The sequence below is a fragment of the Varroa jacobsoni genome, unplaced genomic scaffold (assembly GCF_002532875.2).
Source record: "Varroa jacobsoni isolate VJ856 unplaced genomic scaffold, vjacob_1.0 scaffold_1321, whole genome shotgun sequence".
In the NCBI taxonomy this organism is placed as follows: domain Eukaryota; kingdom Metazoa; phylum Arthropoda; class Arachnida; order Mesostigmata; family Varroidae; genus Varroa; species Varroa jacobsoni.
In genome coordinates, this window is record NW_019214223.1 from 356,114 (window position 1) to 372,128 (window position 16,015).

The following is a 16,015-nucleotide window of genomic DNA, read 5'->3' on the forward strand; positions in this document are numbered from 1 at the left end:
AAGGAGTCCCTTGGACATCTGACCGGCGAAGAGCGATTAGTACCCGCTTTTCTTAACAATTTTGTGCCAGTTGGCTTACCTTTGCCTTTGAGAATCACTAATAGCGCAGCATTTTTTCACTAAGCTGGCACAGTGTTAGCATACAGGTAGGTGTCCATTAAGGAATGAAATACAGCAAAAAGCCAGAACAAGGGCACTGGTGAGGCGCTTACTGCGGTCCCCATCCGGGCTTGGGGCTCTTTTATTCTGTAAGCTATCGAGGCCTTGCAGCATCTTTGTCCTCTCAGACACGGCTCTGCCGTGAGCTCCTCATTACCGACCGCAGAAAGCGATGGCGCCGTATGAGGAACAGTATCATCATCGTGATCAAACCAGCGAAGTAATCAATCAATGCAGTGAAGCTTAGGGGATATTTGGTCAAGCTATGGCGTGTTAGTCATTCGTATGATTGCTGCTCGTCGTCCGCTATTTCTCGACGTTCTGACATCTCTAAATGTTTCGTCCGTTATGTAGCGTATTTTCGCTCGCAGACATTCTCGAGGGTAAACTGCAGGCTACATTTCCGTCAGCGATATAAGAGTGTTCTTTTGTGGGCTTTTCGATCAAGGCGATATAGACCGTCGAATTAGGGTCTGTGCTTCTTGAAGATAGCGAGCCGGACGAATGATTATAGGATTTAGACAAACTGTTGCGCATAATGCTTTATGTTGATGCCATTAGTACACTGAGTGCATGAGTTCGCGTGTTCGCTTTCGGAAGCTTTCCGCGTCCAGGCGGCGTAGAAAGGCTTGGCTTCGTGGTTATCTCGAATAACATTCGCTTCACACACATTAACTTCTAAGCTTCCAGCGTGGCCCTTGAATATCAGCACCACTTTGGGATGATTGTCCAGTAACTACAGTAACTAAACAAATGCGCCCCGAGGCTTTGATAGGAAATTTTTATCGATCTACGCGAGTGTTAAAATTACCAGCTATGATTAAGGAAAAGGTCGAAGGAAGCAACAGTGCTTGCAGGCGATTGGTGAACTTCTCTATAAGCACGCATGTTGACTCTGATTTAGTGGGGCAGACATAAGTCGCGACTGAGACGCTTCCATTGAAACGTCCAAGACTCAAGCTGGGCAGTTCACGGTGTAAAAACCGAGAATATCAAATGAGCTAGTCACGCTGGTTTCCATCAAGACCAGGGCGTCGATTTTCTTCTCGGCTTGAGAAGCGCTAAGGCTTTAGCATCCACAGGGCATTTTTTAGTTTTCGCTGAGGTCTGACCCCGTTGAGTACTCTGCGATCAATGCCCGATGTAATCGCTGTGGCGTTGACAAGAGCTGCCGCGTTTCGAGGGCGTCAACTGATCGGCCACTGCTGCGAGGTTCTGATTCACAAACTCATCGATCGTCGGAGCGCGCGGTTGAAGGGGTACCTGTTCAGGACCATTAACACGCCCGAGGGTGCTATACGCAAACCACACGGCTTGAGGATTTTGTACGTGAGGCTGACCTGGTTGTTCGGCTACCACGCCTTCAGTGGCTGACGGTGTAGCCGAGAAGAAAGGGATCGTGTATGGGCGTTCCTCGAGGCATGGCTGATTCTGATCTGCTGCTCTACTATACTCCTCTGTGCTTGATCTTCTCAATTTTCGCATTAAAATAAAGTTTAATTTCTCTTGCGATGCTAATTTTTTATGCTACATCGCTTAAGCAGTCATATCGAATGCTCTCAGCAGCTGGGCACTAAGTGATGGTGAGAGGCACATGAGAAAAAGTGACACTCCCTTTGGCTGCCCCCTTCAAGAAGGTATGCTTCATCACTCCGGAATTTCAACCAAAAAAGAGGGCGGATAACATGTAGACCTCGGACTCCGGCTTCTATATTGCTCTTTCTACTATCGTAACGTACTTTTTTAAAAAAGATGTTTAAATTCCGCACTTAAATGGTGTCTTGTACTTGGACTTGAAAATAAATGAAACAAACTGTGTTTTTTATTCTGCGTGTACGATTACTGCTAACGTGTCGCTTATGGTACTCATGTATACGTCAGTGTCGGGTGCTACACTCCTGACGCCCATAATTGGTGCTGCGCGGACTAATACAAGCATCTCCTTGAGCAGAAGCTTTTTCCGGATCAAGCAGGTATGACAGGCAAAGGTCTAAAAAAATTGCCCGTTTCGCTATCTACTGCTGAGATCGATTACACCTGCTTCTCTTATAGATGGGTCACTCGTTTTCCAAAATCACTATACGGTAAAACAGGAACGGCAAACAATTGTTCGATTTTTCAACTCACGCGAGCACGTACCCAGAAACGTGAGGAAATGTTCTGTCAACGAATTTGCTGTTCGTGCACCGCCACGCTCCATCTTGATTTGATGAACGACTCTATCGTCAGGCCACGTCGATCACTAGTTCTACAGGTCACATGGGACCCCGAGAATAATACCCATTACACTTAAGACAAACACCCGTACTGCTTAAACGGCGTTCTTCCAGCGCGCTGGAAGTGTTTGTTAGAAACATCTGCCAGCTGTTATTATTATTGTTACTGGAACGCCTAAGCCACTCACCGGCTTCTGTTGTTGGCAAAAGCTTTCTGCAGCCGTTTGCGTTGTCTTAGCTTTTACATTAAAATTATTTTTCGGGTAAAGAAGTATGAATAGAAATAATTCCTTCTCACAGTATCTAACCTATGCTAATGACACGATTCATTCTACGCGTGTCTTCATTGAAGGCATATCGTTCTAAAGCAAACTGATTTCGTAAACTTACGATACGTTCCAAACTGAGATTTTGTTTCTGTCCACATCTCCGATGTCCCAGTAGAATCCGTTGTTTTGAACATTTTCGGAGATGGTTATAAGTATATCAGCATTGAGCTTTTATCACTGTTTGTGAAATCTTCTAAGATATCCATATTGTCATTCCTCTCCGTCGTTGCTGTTCGGTTCTTCGTTGTGTAGAAAGTATGTGGGCTAATTTGGATTTTTACGGCCGTTAGGCAAAATCATAGCTAGACGTGCTCATTATATACCAGACTAAATAAGACTCAATATATTCCTCGCTCAAGCCACGACTTTTATGGAGCTGTATTATGTGTAGGGAGCGAACCCTCGTAAGGCAGCGGAAGGTCTATTTTACGGCTTGCGCCGCGATGGAGTCGGCGACATCTCGTAAATATTGACGAACTGTCGCCCATCATTAGTCGGACACATTCGTTTAGCAAAGTTAGAACTTTAAACTTGTATGAGGCCTTCTGTGATATATTAACCTAATCATAGACTATGTATTAGCCTAGTCATGGACGAGTCTATCCTTTGGCAATCATAATTACGCTCAATAGCACTTTCCTCCCGTCCGCTTAATTTCGGTATAATAAATCGAACTTACAAATACCACCTTATAGCTCACGCTCTGACAGCCTGAGCCTGTCGTGTGGATTATGTTGCAGTAATTTTCGAAAATGACCATTGTTATTTGCCACAGGCCAAAACCGTCGCTGTAAAGAGCGGTAAAAATCACTGTATCTGGGACGGCTACTTTAAGGTACTACTTCCCTTCAGCTTGAGATTTGTATATTAAACCGTCGTCCCATTAGCATTCGAACCCATATGGCATGTTAATTAGCAATTTTGTTTAGGATAATTGGATTTTGTGTGCGACGACGTACACAAAAGTTAGCATCATTGTTATTATTAGGGTAACGCATTGACAAAGGAAGTATTTATTTAGTTCCTTACATGCTATGTATACCTGAGTTTGATTCGCGAATCGTTCTTCGACCACATTTATATTTCGATAATTACGACCATTTATATATATATATATATATATATATATTGCGCTAATTATTCCTAAGGGTATCAGGAAGTTTTCAGCCAGCATCCACATAAGATCTATAAATAGGCTTATTGATCCTCTAGGGGAGCCAGCGAGTTTCTTTGCACTGTATCTAAAGGGAGCTAAGGCGCCGAGTAGATGCAACACGCTAACAATTGGGCTTGATTTAAACAGGAAACAAATTAGCAAGAGCCTTGTAATCTACATTCCGACACGAATATGAGAATTCCTATGAGCGGAAAGGGGCAATTTCAAAGGAACAGGGGGTAGCTTGTTATAAGCCAAAGAGTAGATTCGCAATAGGTAGGGTATAAACTTATTATTTTCTCCACGACATACCAGGACCAATCTCTCATTGACGCTTAGCACCTTGCCTAACCTACACAATAATTACAATTAAGTGTTTGTACCGTATCAACTTGGTTAGTTACTACATATCATTATATCAGGAATTTTGTTTCGATAATCTCCAAACAGTTCCCAATACAAATCACTTGATCTAACGGGTATTGGTGCTAGGGGGGTTTGCATGCTACCAAAGTGCTGTTTATTAAATCATAAACTTTGTTAGAACAGGTGTTTATCTTGTATTGAATTGTAAATAGTACATTTAAAGCCCAGTATTAAATGCTTTTATTTAGGTAGAGGTTGATGTTACAACAAAGAACTTTCGTTAGTATCATAGAGAAAAAGAAATCGTAAGCTGTTTCTAACAAAAGAACCTTACCTATTTATATGTAAAAGATGGGTTTCTGTCTTGTATGGTGCTTTGTCGCGTGCGTAAGTGGCAGAGGACATTTCTGACTTAATAATAACAAGAAATGCGTAAACATTTTCTGTTGAGTATTAAGGTTATCAAGAATCTACATCCACGAGTAGGTCAGCTTGTCATAAGAGATACATTTATAGACAAGGTGACGTTATGTTAATAGATAGCAGTGCCCACAAAAATAGGTATAAAGTGCTCATTTAAATAATCGATTTATTACCGACTTTGTCGTCTTTTATAAGGTATTGCTGTTACAGGAAATTGCTGTTACTAATTAATACTTACATTAAATAGAAACGGCGTGCAGTTGAAGGGTAGCAGAGTTTAAAGACAAGGGCGCGATTGTAGGTCGTAGGCGTTGGCCCAAAATGGAAGTTACAAAGCGTGTCGAATGAATCTCTAATGTCATATCCTCGACACAGCGCAGATTATAATGTAGAAAAGGAAGCCGCCCTACCTGACCAAGTCAAAGCCAATAATAAAAGAATAATTAATGGATTCGGTCCTTTTAGGTTTGAAGTTAGGTTATACGAAATACTCGTAGAACATGCAATTGTTTATTCCTTTAAAGTAAAACTTTTGTATATATTTCTGTTCGTCCTTTTACCCAATGATATATATATAGTGTGTTACACTGTTACAAGCGATCCCTGTGGACTCTAAAATCGAAAAAATCTTGAACTAGTTGAGCTAGAATGACGATATTTCTATATGTATCAGAGGTATCTCTTTTATATTTTACTTATTTAACCCAGCGCTCTAAAAGCTGATCACTCGCGTTCTCATATGTAATTTCTCTCTCTATGCAATGGGATATGCTTGCCCACCAAATGCCCCTTTTAGAGCGTAAAAAGTCCCGTAGTCACATTGACTTAGACCAGGAGAATAAGCGGATATTCAACGGATAATACGCGGGTAATAAGCCAACGTTGGCTATTTCTTTGCTCAATCCTGGAGGTAATTGAGGCATGGCGATGAGGTCTGGCATCAAGTCCATGAGTCTCTTTAGTCTAACTCGAGATAGCGCGCTGCATTCATTGTTTCACTTGCATTGAGTATCTACCGTTACCATACGTCTGAATCTACTCGACACTGCCACCGAATTCGATTTCTCTCCAGAGCTACGTCATTCTCTCGCTTTATCCCTCTCCAACTAACGGTAAAGACTGAAATGCGCCCCATTTATGGCGAGCGTATACTTCAGACGGGCTTTTCGTTGATTCAAGTTTCGCAAATTTTACAGAATACACCACACGAATTTCCAAGTGGCCTACAGTCAATTCACGGATGACCTATTGTAAATCAGCTTTCACATTTTCAGTATTTGGGTTATAATTGTGTGAACTGGCAGTTTTCACTGACACAGCCTTTAGACTCCAATCTCTCATTTTGTAAATTCTCCTCGATTGCTGCGATGCATCCCTGTCCTTTGGTTTTCGACATCTGTTGACCTTCTCGCTGGTCTTCGATACTTCAGTCTTCGTTCTTGAAGCATTTGCACCATCCGCGTAGTGTGATTTCCATGGAGGCGCTCTTGCTAATATCTTCGATAAAGCAATTTTCAATGAATTGCCGCTTCGCTGTTCGCACTTTGGAGGAACGAACACTTGAGCACTGCGCGCTCATTTTCGAAACTGGCTCTTTCTAGCAGCGCAACTTGAAAGTCACTTGGATTCGTTTATAACAGCTGTCTCTCCTCTCTCTCTCTCTCTATATATATATATATATATATATATGGGAAGCAGTACGGACGTTACTGAGAGTTATAAGTTACATAAAAAAAAAAAAAGATCGAAACGACGGATCAGTTGTCTCGGCTAGACATGTGCATAGACAATAAGAAAAGCTAGCTAGTGGCATAACGGTCTTTTTCTACTAATCTTTGTTCACTCTTAATGTATCATTATTATATCTACTATTATTAAGACAATAATCAAACGATCGCCTTACATCAATGTTCTTGTAATTTATGCAGATTATGCGCTGTTGTTCAAGTCCTGCTAAACGACGTTGACGGTAACGCGTATCTATTTCTGTTATTCTAATCAGCACGACCGTCAAGCTGCGTTCCTTAATTACGCCAAACGAGTAGGTATGCGATAAGATAGAAGTTAATGCGTCTAATAAAAAACACTTTTTGCATTATATATTAGGCCATTGTTTTCGCTCCCAGCGCATCTTGTCAGTGCATCGCTTTGCTTCCTGGGATGTATACATTGATACGTGTGGCCGCCTTATTGACTGCTGGACTCGTGGCGGCCGATCAACAATCAATCAAATTTTCTACCTTAACTTTTGCAAGCGTGCCCCATCATTTTTTCGTTCCAAGCTTCGACATTCAAAGGTAACGGATCACCTTACGCATATAAGACATTCGGAAATCCTTTTCCTAAGAAGAAGGGGGTAGAAGTGGGCGTATCTTTTGGGAAGGAATGGAAATCTAAAGGTAAAAAGTTTCACACCCGATTCCCTCTTGCCACGCATAAGCTGTACATTCAAGCAGTACGATGAATGAATTTTCGTTCGCGATCAAGTATGAGCGAATACGGGGTCTAGGCATGAGTGAGCGCTGATCAGCTACTCTTGAGTATTGACATTACGCGAAAATTATGTTGTTGTTTAATTTGCATCGGTGACATATATGCGGCTAGTTAGATGGCAGAAGAACTATTTCATAACTATTAATTTTAGGAGCATTCAATGTTAGTAAAAGTAGAAACTTGATAAAAACAACAAAGGGTGATGGCTTCATTAACAGAGACGCTATGTCATGCGTACGTATGTCCACACAAATTACAGTACAGACCTAACATACACAGAACCAAAAATCAACTCTGATATCAACATAACGCATACGCAATAGCTGCGTAGAGTTTGATTGTTTCCCGGAATGATTTATCCAGCTCCCTAATAGCACCAGCAATTACCTAATAAATGACTACAAACATTGTCGGTAAAAAATGACACGTAGAAGTCGTAAATGGTCAAGCCGGAATAAGCGATCAGTTGCTTATCGAAATTTGGCTCACTGTTATAAACGCTGCTATTCGTAGAGTAGTAGAAAGCTAAATCAGCGATAGCAGACGTGACCTGTAGCGCCACGGACGTTGCTATCATTAACAGGCGTCCGTATAATTCTATGGTATATGATGGATAGCAATTGTGCAAATCAAAAAAGCGCGCCACGACGTATCAACACACTGGCAAGATTAGCATGACGAAAGAGCTGTCGAAGCGGCCCCGTCATTGCAGCCTTATATGTATTATATAAGCGTGTATTCATGTGACTAATACGTTTCTCCAAGCGGACGCGGACAATTCGATTGGGCAAACGCTAAGATATTCGATCTAACTTAATTGGCAGACATCTATGGGCGTCACCAGAGGCTTGGCTGAAAGGATGCCCCCTTGGATCTGAACAGCATCGTACCGAACAGGAGATCAGCTACTATGGCCAACAATCGACCACCACGTTTCCAAAAACATATACACCTTGCTATCATAAACTACAATGATATCAAGTCACAATGGAAGGGTTTTCGGATCGCCCGCAATACAAACGCTCGTGTGTCAAACTTACATATGACCATTGGTCATTTTTTTTTTATTGATTATGTTATTCAACAATACTGTGATCGCCAGTGACCACAAATGTGTTGGTCTTTTATCGAAAAGCAACTAATGCGTCTTCGAGCGTCTCATCAGGGGCAACTGCTAAATAATGAATACTTCCCGATTTCTCATTGATTTAGAGCTTAGTCATTCCATCCAATGCCTAGTCGATAATCTTTTCAAGTTTTGACAGCTGAAACTACGCAGAGAATTTTGCGAGTATTCTTCTCTCTAAACCCGTTCACTCGACCACGCCTTATGTAGAAAATCCAACAAAGTAACATATGAGTCTATTGTTGCTTCGGAGAAAAGCTCAAACTCATCCAAAAATTTCGTTTTGAGCTATAGTAAATATCGCGAAAAACCATATTATCTTCGATTCGTTAGTGAAATTTTTTGTATAGCGCAAATATTTTTGACGGTTTCGCTTTTTTAGAAACAAAAAACATTGGACGCAACATCTAATATGGACACTCTGAGGAAGCTTTGTCTAAGCCTAGGTGTGCAGGTGAATCAACGGTCTTCGTCAAGATCAATGATGAAGATTTTTACGTCGAAGTCGAACTGATGCTGATCAAGCGCGTTGTGATGAAAACAGCTCAGTACTCTTTCTTTCCGTGTTCTCTAAATGTATTTGCCTAACTTTTACGATGCCGAACACGGGTATAAGGTCACCGAAATTTGCCCTACGTGTGGTGGTTTCGATCATCAAAATTGGAACCTTCCCTAAGCGGTGTATCGAAACACCAGAATAGTCAGAAATGCGTGATTATGCCTTTCTAATGAACTTTCGGGTTATTTTGGTCCTAATCTCTCTGCGGTATATCTTTCGCGTTAGAATATAGAGATCTCCGGAACTAGCACACCGATTAGGGGCAGTGTACACGTCAATAACGTGATAAAAAAGATAACAGTGTTGAATTTCACGATTCGGATGACTGCTCAGGACTACTTTACTCAGGACACACCCATCTTATGATTTTATAGCTGGAAGAGCAAGTTCTTTTAATCTTTCCCTTTTCGGCTAGACTGTCCATTACAAAGTGGAACTCTCAATCGAAATCGCTTAGTTGGATAGTTGACGCTCCGCGTGTACCTAGATAGTGTTTGTCGGTATTTTAGAGAAAAAAAAATCATTGTACTAATAAACAAGTTGATCACATCGCTACGTTGCCTAGAAGTTTCCCCATGAATTTTATAGATAACACGCTACCATCTAGTACGAATTTCGAGCACAACACAATTGCAAAGGAGGCTTTTTTGAAACCGGCAAATGTCAATTGATTCCCATAGGATTGCTCAAGTCGTAGAACTCGATACAGACGCCCCCGGGTCATCAACTACGGTTGAAATAAACGGGTGGCAAGTACCGGCTGGCAAAAATAATGATAAGCTTTGTTTCGTGTGACGTCCTAGTATTATAGATGCTGATTTTCATTTTATAGATTTGTATTGAGCAATAGCAAGCATTTAGAAAAAGAAAATGTCTTTTGGGCCACATTGTTACAACTAAGCTCTAATGTTAGGCTTCCGTTTCTGTAGCCGATAAAAGATAAACTGAATGTAACCTTTTGACCTTTGTCGGACAAATGTATATGTAGTTACCGGAGAAGCAAATATCCATCTCAAGCAGAAGGTGAATGAAAGGAAAGATGTCGCTTTTTCATTAATGCTAATGATCTATCGAACTGCTGCAATGGCAGCTGCATAAAAAAAAAAAGCAGAAATTGTGCAGTACCAAATGTTACGACGTCGAATGTCGAAGACAACCACAAAATTAACAATGAACGAATGCCAGTATGTTGGCATCATCGATTGGAATATAGCCTCACGGTGCTATTCCAGTCGGCCTTGTGCTGACGAATGGTCACGCGACCTTTGCCGAACATCAATGACGGCGCAATAGTTAGACAGAAGCCGTTCGGTGCACATCATCTTTGCCGTCCACCCATCTACATCTAGTCATCCCAGAATCAGTTTCACTTACCTGTTCATGGTGGGATCACGCGTATATTGTTACATGTATATACTTGCTTCCTAATTGGGGCCCTATAACGGGCATATGAGCTCGCACTTCATATACGTTCCTCATATCAAAAATCACAGTTATAAGAAACGTGCGGAAGTCGCGCTGAAGAACGGTGATCATTAAACTGTTTCGTGTGGCCGTGGGCCTTCCTAATTTTTCGCATAATACTCGGCCATCTGGCAGGAAAACGAAGGCTACTGTAAGGATCGTCGGTACAATAGTACAATTTGTAACGGCGTGTCTCACCAGTTATCTACCGAAGCTGATAGGGAACGCAATACATTCGCAGCTGTGATGTGGAGCGCGCCGGTCAATTGGCGCCAACTTTGAAAAGTTATCTTGGCTTAGCTGGGGCGTTTTTCTACCGCTATCTCCTTCTCTTTGCACACCGGCGGATAGCAAAAGTCCAGCCCTCGCTTCTAATGCAAACCGGTTCCTTCCGCTATCTCCAGCGTTGCCCTTGGCTAACCAGCCATTCAACATCTACGGCCACGAAAGCCAAGGCTTCGTGTTTGACCGATGTAGGAGGCGTTGACCTTGCGGCCAGCGAACCGCGTCCGCATCTTCGCTTTGGCTTTGACCGGTCCTTGCGTCTTGCCTTCTTCAAGTTGGTCTGCTTCTACATTTGGAGCGAACGAATATAGGACGGCCAAGCCAAGCCGCGCTTTTGAGGCCGTTGTTGCGGAAGAGTAACGAAAGTGGAGGAGAACGACAGTTGTAGAAGATGGCAAGTTGCGGGGATTTGCGGGGCAGGGCCGACGCAAGTGGCGGCGCTTGACCTTCGAAGCTCCAACCAACCCTTCGCGTTGCCTAGTGAGGACATCAAGGCACCGAATAGAACATTTCTATTTTGACTTCTGTTGGCCTACTTATTTCACTTCAGTGACTTTTCATTGCCTTTCGTCATGCACTGATTTTTCTGAAAAAGAGGAATAAACAGCAGATTTCACTGTGCCGACTTTGGTTGGAAAGGCAGAAAAGAAAGGCCTGTTCTCCTCAATCAGCCGTAGCGTATGCTTATATTCGGCCATGTGTTGATGGCCTGTAGCACACTACGGTTGGTTTGTTCTAACATCCATTAGTGTCATAGTCCACTAACTATAAACGCTTTCGTAAGATATTTCAAATTCTGCTGCATCGACGGAGACGTTACATCACTGCCAATGCGACTCGTATGTTGTCTATGGCTGGTGGCTGGGCACTAATATTAGCTATAATTTAGAAAGCTTGAATGGCTTTAACGAATTACCTCGATAAAGCTTGGTGCAACGATGTATGCGACTTTAGCAGCTTTTGTCTATCAGCGACGTACGTGAGGTCCATTCATCATCGAGTCGGAATGTGCAAGCCAAAACAAGATACTGAGCTTTCTTCTGTTATGGCAATATGTGTTGTTTTTCAACCGTTTGCCAATTTTCTCCTTGTATCCTTACCAATGAATAACGGTTAACAATTATTCTATTACAACAACTTGGACTACGGCGAACAGCTATTTGTCAGGGCGGCAAATAAGGCCACATGCTGAGTTAAGGATTCAAGCAGAACCTGCGCATAGTTTAGCGTTCCACTTTGCACTTAACTCTTCACCGAAGCTTTAAGTCTGAAATCTGTGTTTGTACAAGGACAAATACAAGCGTTTCTTGACTTAATACAATTGATGTTAAATTACAGTCCTATTGGCTGTTTCGCAAAGCATGTGCTAAATAAAGTAAGAAGTCTGCCAGTTATTAGTTTTCGGTGAACGTTGTTCTTCTAAAAATATCCTTTTTTTTTCTAAATTTAAGAGTTATTTTTGTGTATAAAATTGTTTTTACTGAGTATATGTATATTTAGGGGCTCCAATGCTCGACAAAAATTTGTTTGTAAACGCTACCGCCATGAAATACTTCTAATTTCGCTCGTCAGTGTGGTCGTCTCCCAGTTTTCTGCGTTCGCACCCGCTTATACTAGTTTTGATAAAAAGTTTCATAAGATGGTTGCTAAAACACTTTGGACGTTTCCAAAAATATCATTACCTTAAGCGTACGGCAAATAGCACGACTCCATGCAGGGTACGAAGGGACTCGTGTTTCTCTTTTCTGGAGCAGTGGTGATCGTTAACCCATAACTATAATTGAGGTATTTATTCATTACAATTTTAATATCGACAGCGGATTTAATTCATTTCACATGTCTTTTAAAAGGGATATATACTTTTTCGGATCTCTGCTGTAATTACAAGTTACCGTTTTGGGGTGGGGGTGGGGTGGGGATACTGCTTCTCTAACATACCAAGAAAGATCATCCCAGATTTTTCGCATGACAATGTAATACCTGCACCCCAGAGTGAAGCCCTACCTTTGTTCCTACATTTTCTTCTAAAAATCTAATTCAGCTATTTTTATTGCTCACAAGCTAGGCAGTCAGCAGTGCATCAGTGTGTTTCTGGAAAACACAAAAAGCTGAAGGCGTCTTCAATAGATGGTCATATTGTTCAGAGTATTCAATGCTCTTTTGTCAAGCGACAGCTATAAGACCTTATTCGTCCGTGCTTTGTCGCCTGTCTTAAAATATAAAGCACTTAAGCTTTGGGTCGCTAAAAATATAATGTCCGCTTTTTTAAATGTTTCCTTTAGCTCTTCGCTGTTTGCTTGCTTTTGTAGAAAATTCGAAAACGCTATGTTTCCCTTATAAATACGTTGTAGTTGTGCAATCCGTTAGTTATTATTAGAGTGTACGTTCTAATGATAGATACTTTAGGTGAGCAAAGTCTTCGACACCTACCTTATTTCGAACGAAGTTGAAAAATGTACCAAACAAACAAGACATCTGTGCCGTGCACTGCAACAACTCTATAGGACGAGATGACTACTTATGAGTGGTTTGCTCAGTTTAAAAATGGCACCTTGTACCTATGGATGCACCCTGTTCCCTTCAGCCATCCAAGGTCGACGAAGACTTCGGCCAGCAAACAGTTCATAAATTAGCCTAAAATGTGAACTGTGTCCATGCGACTATCGTCACTTTTTTCCGATAGGCCTTACTCAGAAATTTGGGGCCTAACTATTCTATGGACCGAGTGGAAGGCTCAAGAAAATGTGACTTCTCATTACGTTTCGCACTAGGCCGAACAACACGCATTCACAGTGATAGGTTCCTGCACAAAATTGTTACAAGTGACGCAAAGTGGTGTCCTTACGTCGATGTGAAATAGAGACGGAAGTATGCCAAGGCCCAGAATCAGGTCAGACCTTGATCCGAAGCAGGCGTTGACATTTGTTGGGCTGAAAAAAGTTTCACACTTTGCAAAATATTAGAGCAAAACGAGATGGTCAACACAGACCTCTATAGGGCTTAACTGCATTGAAATAACGAGACCATCCAACAGATAAAGGAAGGTCGTCCATCTCAACGACAATGCCAGCCCGTATATAGCAAAGCTCGCAAGAGCCCTGGTGAGATGTGTTTGTGTCCACTTTATTTTTTACCACCCTTTGCGTTCACTGGCAAATGAAATTAGGACCGGCACGTTTCATTAGACTCAATGTGTTAAAAAGGGGCTGGCTGAACGGCCCTTTCTTGACGCCAGACCTCAATATTTTTGGCGAGACGGACTATGTAAATTAAAGAAAGGATTTAAAAAGGCGAATAGAGAGTCAGCGATTGTTTTTTTGCTAGGTTGAAGTAAAACGCTAAGTTCTTGCTACGTTAAAAACTGACACTACCTTTTGATTAAGTTTATATTAAAAACTACATATTGCAATCTTTGTTCGCTAGCCGTTAGTTCCTATTAAACATTACTTCGGCTTCGTTATCATGAGGACCAAGGCCAATAAAAAATCAACTAAAATATCCACCAGGTTTAACAAGAGTGCGCGCCTGAACTTGATTCAAGCGCTTTGTAATGCACCCGGCATGTTAACACTCACCCGGTCTACCTACGTGGTAGACAAAAAGATGGTCAAAAATGACCTTGTGGGTCCTTTTTCTTTCCTCCGACGCCCGCATAATGGCCTTTCCGTGCCCACACTTTCGAGCTTCTCGATAGTTTCAGCACTCGCGAATCTTCTTTTATTTTTCCCCCTTGACTAATTCGTGTCTACATCAGAGCTCAAGCGTACGCCAGTGATCTCGACGTCTCTTAGTGCGCCAATCAGTGAGGCGAAAATTTGGAAAGGGCTGGACTCTTCGCTGACGAACGAGAAGCAAAAAGATTGCCTTACGTTCGGTTCGCCAATGTGCTGCTGCAGGCCAACGATACCACTTCGTAAGCCATTAATTTATCGATAGTCCGCCTGCCGGTCCTCTATATTGGGTCAGCGAAAGATTATCATAACGTGCCATCACTTCGGGATATTGGCCTTTTCTACATTAAGACAAGACCACCTCCGTCAGTACTTTCCGCTTATCTGTCTGAGGGCGGCAACGTTCAAATTGAACCTAGACGCGAATCATGGACCCAAGCCCAGTCTGGACACAAATAAAGCGTTACGACGATGACCTCTTCTGGATTTGCATTGGAAACTGAATCACTCCTTCCTGATAAAGGTCATTTGGAAAAGCGACGCCTAACTAGTGTCGGTCATGCAAGGAAGATGGTTAATAGATTCATCGTAAGGACTTGTTTACTAAGAGTTCGTCACTAAGCAAACGGTTTAGCTGGCATTCTGCAGCAATGCTATCCCCTGTTAGACATTGCTCTTCAATGTAATGGCTTATCCAGACTCCAACTAACAAGAGATAGAGAGTGCTAGAATCTTATGCACGAATATTAGCATGTAAACCAGGCACAGCCTTGCAAACTTATTTCTGAAGAAGATTCTTCTTTATGATCGGTTTACACTTTCTGAGTACTACATACAAATTAACTTCGAAAATTTCAAGGTTCACCGCTGCGTAAATAAAAAACGTACATGTTTTTTTTAACCTTTTTTTAGGCACTCAAATAACCCCGCACATCTGATTGCGCAGCTATACTGTCCACGGCTTGAACAATTGATTAAAGAGACGTCGGCCTACCCGATTAGATCTGATCCAATGTTTCTAACGAATGCAGACCTTTTCTTCCGGATACATAAATATATATTTCCATTTATATGAGGACGTTCCAAAGGGCATATATGTATATTTAAAAAGCATTTTTATCGTTTTCCCCGGAATCCTAATTTGAACCCCGTACAATAGCGGCCCTGTCGGCGACCCCAACAGACCCGACCAGTCAGTAGATAAATATTATGAATGTGTACGTGTTTTACAAAATAAGCTGATAATCCGTTATTGCCTATTATGCGCCTTTGTGGTTTATCTAGATGAATTTGTCTGACGCTGACTTGCGAATGTCCACCCAAAGAAATCAGCCTGGACCATGAACGAACTCGAGATTGAGCTTTGTGCGTCTAGATAAGTTTTGTTTTTTTTTCAAATTTGACTACCGAGGTTATACATTATATTCGATCGATTCAAATTGCTGTACAGACACCACAAGTTTCTTATGGCTGTGCTTTGATGTAGCCTTTTGTCCTACTTATAATCTAAATGTCCAGCGATGACATACCCTATTTCTGGTCTGTGTATTCGAAAAGGCCGAATTAGTTACCGTTATTTTTGTAAGTGATGTAATTTAGTAAACGTTCTCTTATGACGCTCGGTGCTCCCATAAGTGAAACAGATATCAAAATCATACGCTTCAGCTGTCGCAGTTTTTTTATGGAACATATTTCTAGATTAGCTCCAACAGAGCCGCATTCACGTCCTATCGATGAGCTACGTTCTACCAGTCGCTCACGATTTAGG

At 41.8% G+C, this 16,015-nt stretch overlaps 1 long non-coding RNA gene across 2 annotated transcripts in view; it reads right to left on the minus strand.

Moving 5' to 3' along the window:
• Positions 1 to 10,526, minus strand: part of LOC111268802 (uncharacterized) — a 50,150-nt gene extending 39,624 nt beyond the window's left edge. Inside the window, exons 1-2 of one of the 2 annotated variants that reach the window (XR_015314381.1) lie at positions 10,202 to 10,524; positions 4,888 to 5,059 (exon numbers count right to left, since the gene is read on the minus strand). This is a non-coding gene — a long non-coding RNA (uncharacterized LOC111268802). Of the gene's footprint in view, positions 1 to 4,887; positions 5,060 to 10,201 lie in introns of both variants that reach the window. The other variant, XR_002685412.2, reaches the window with a different exon arrangement.
• Between the last annotated feature and the right edge of the window lie 5,489 nt (positions 10,527 to 16,015).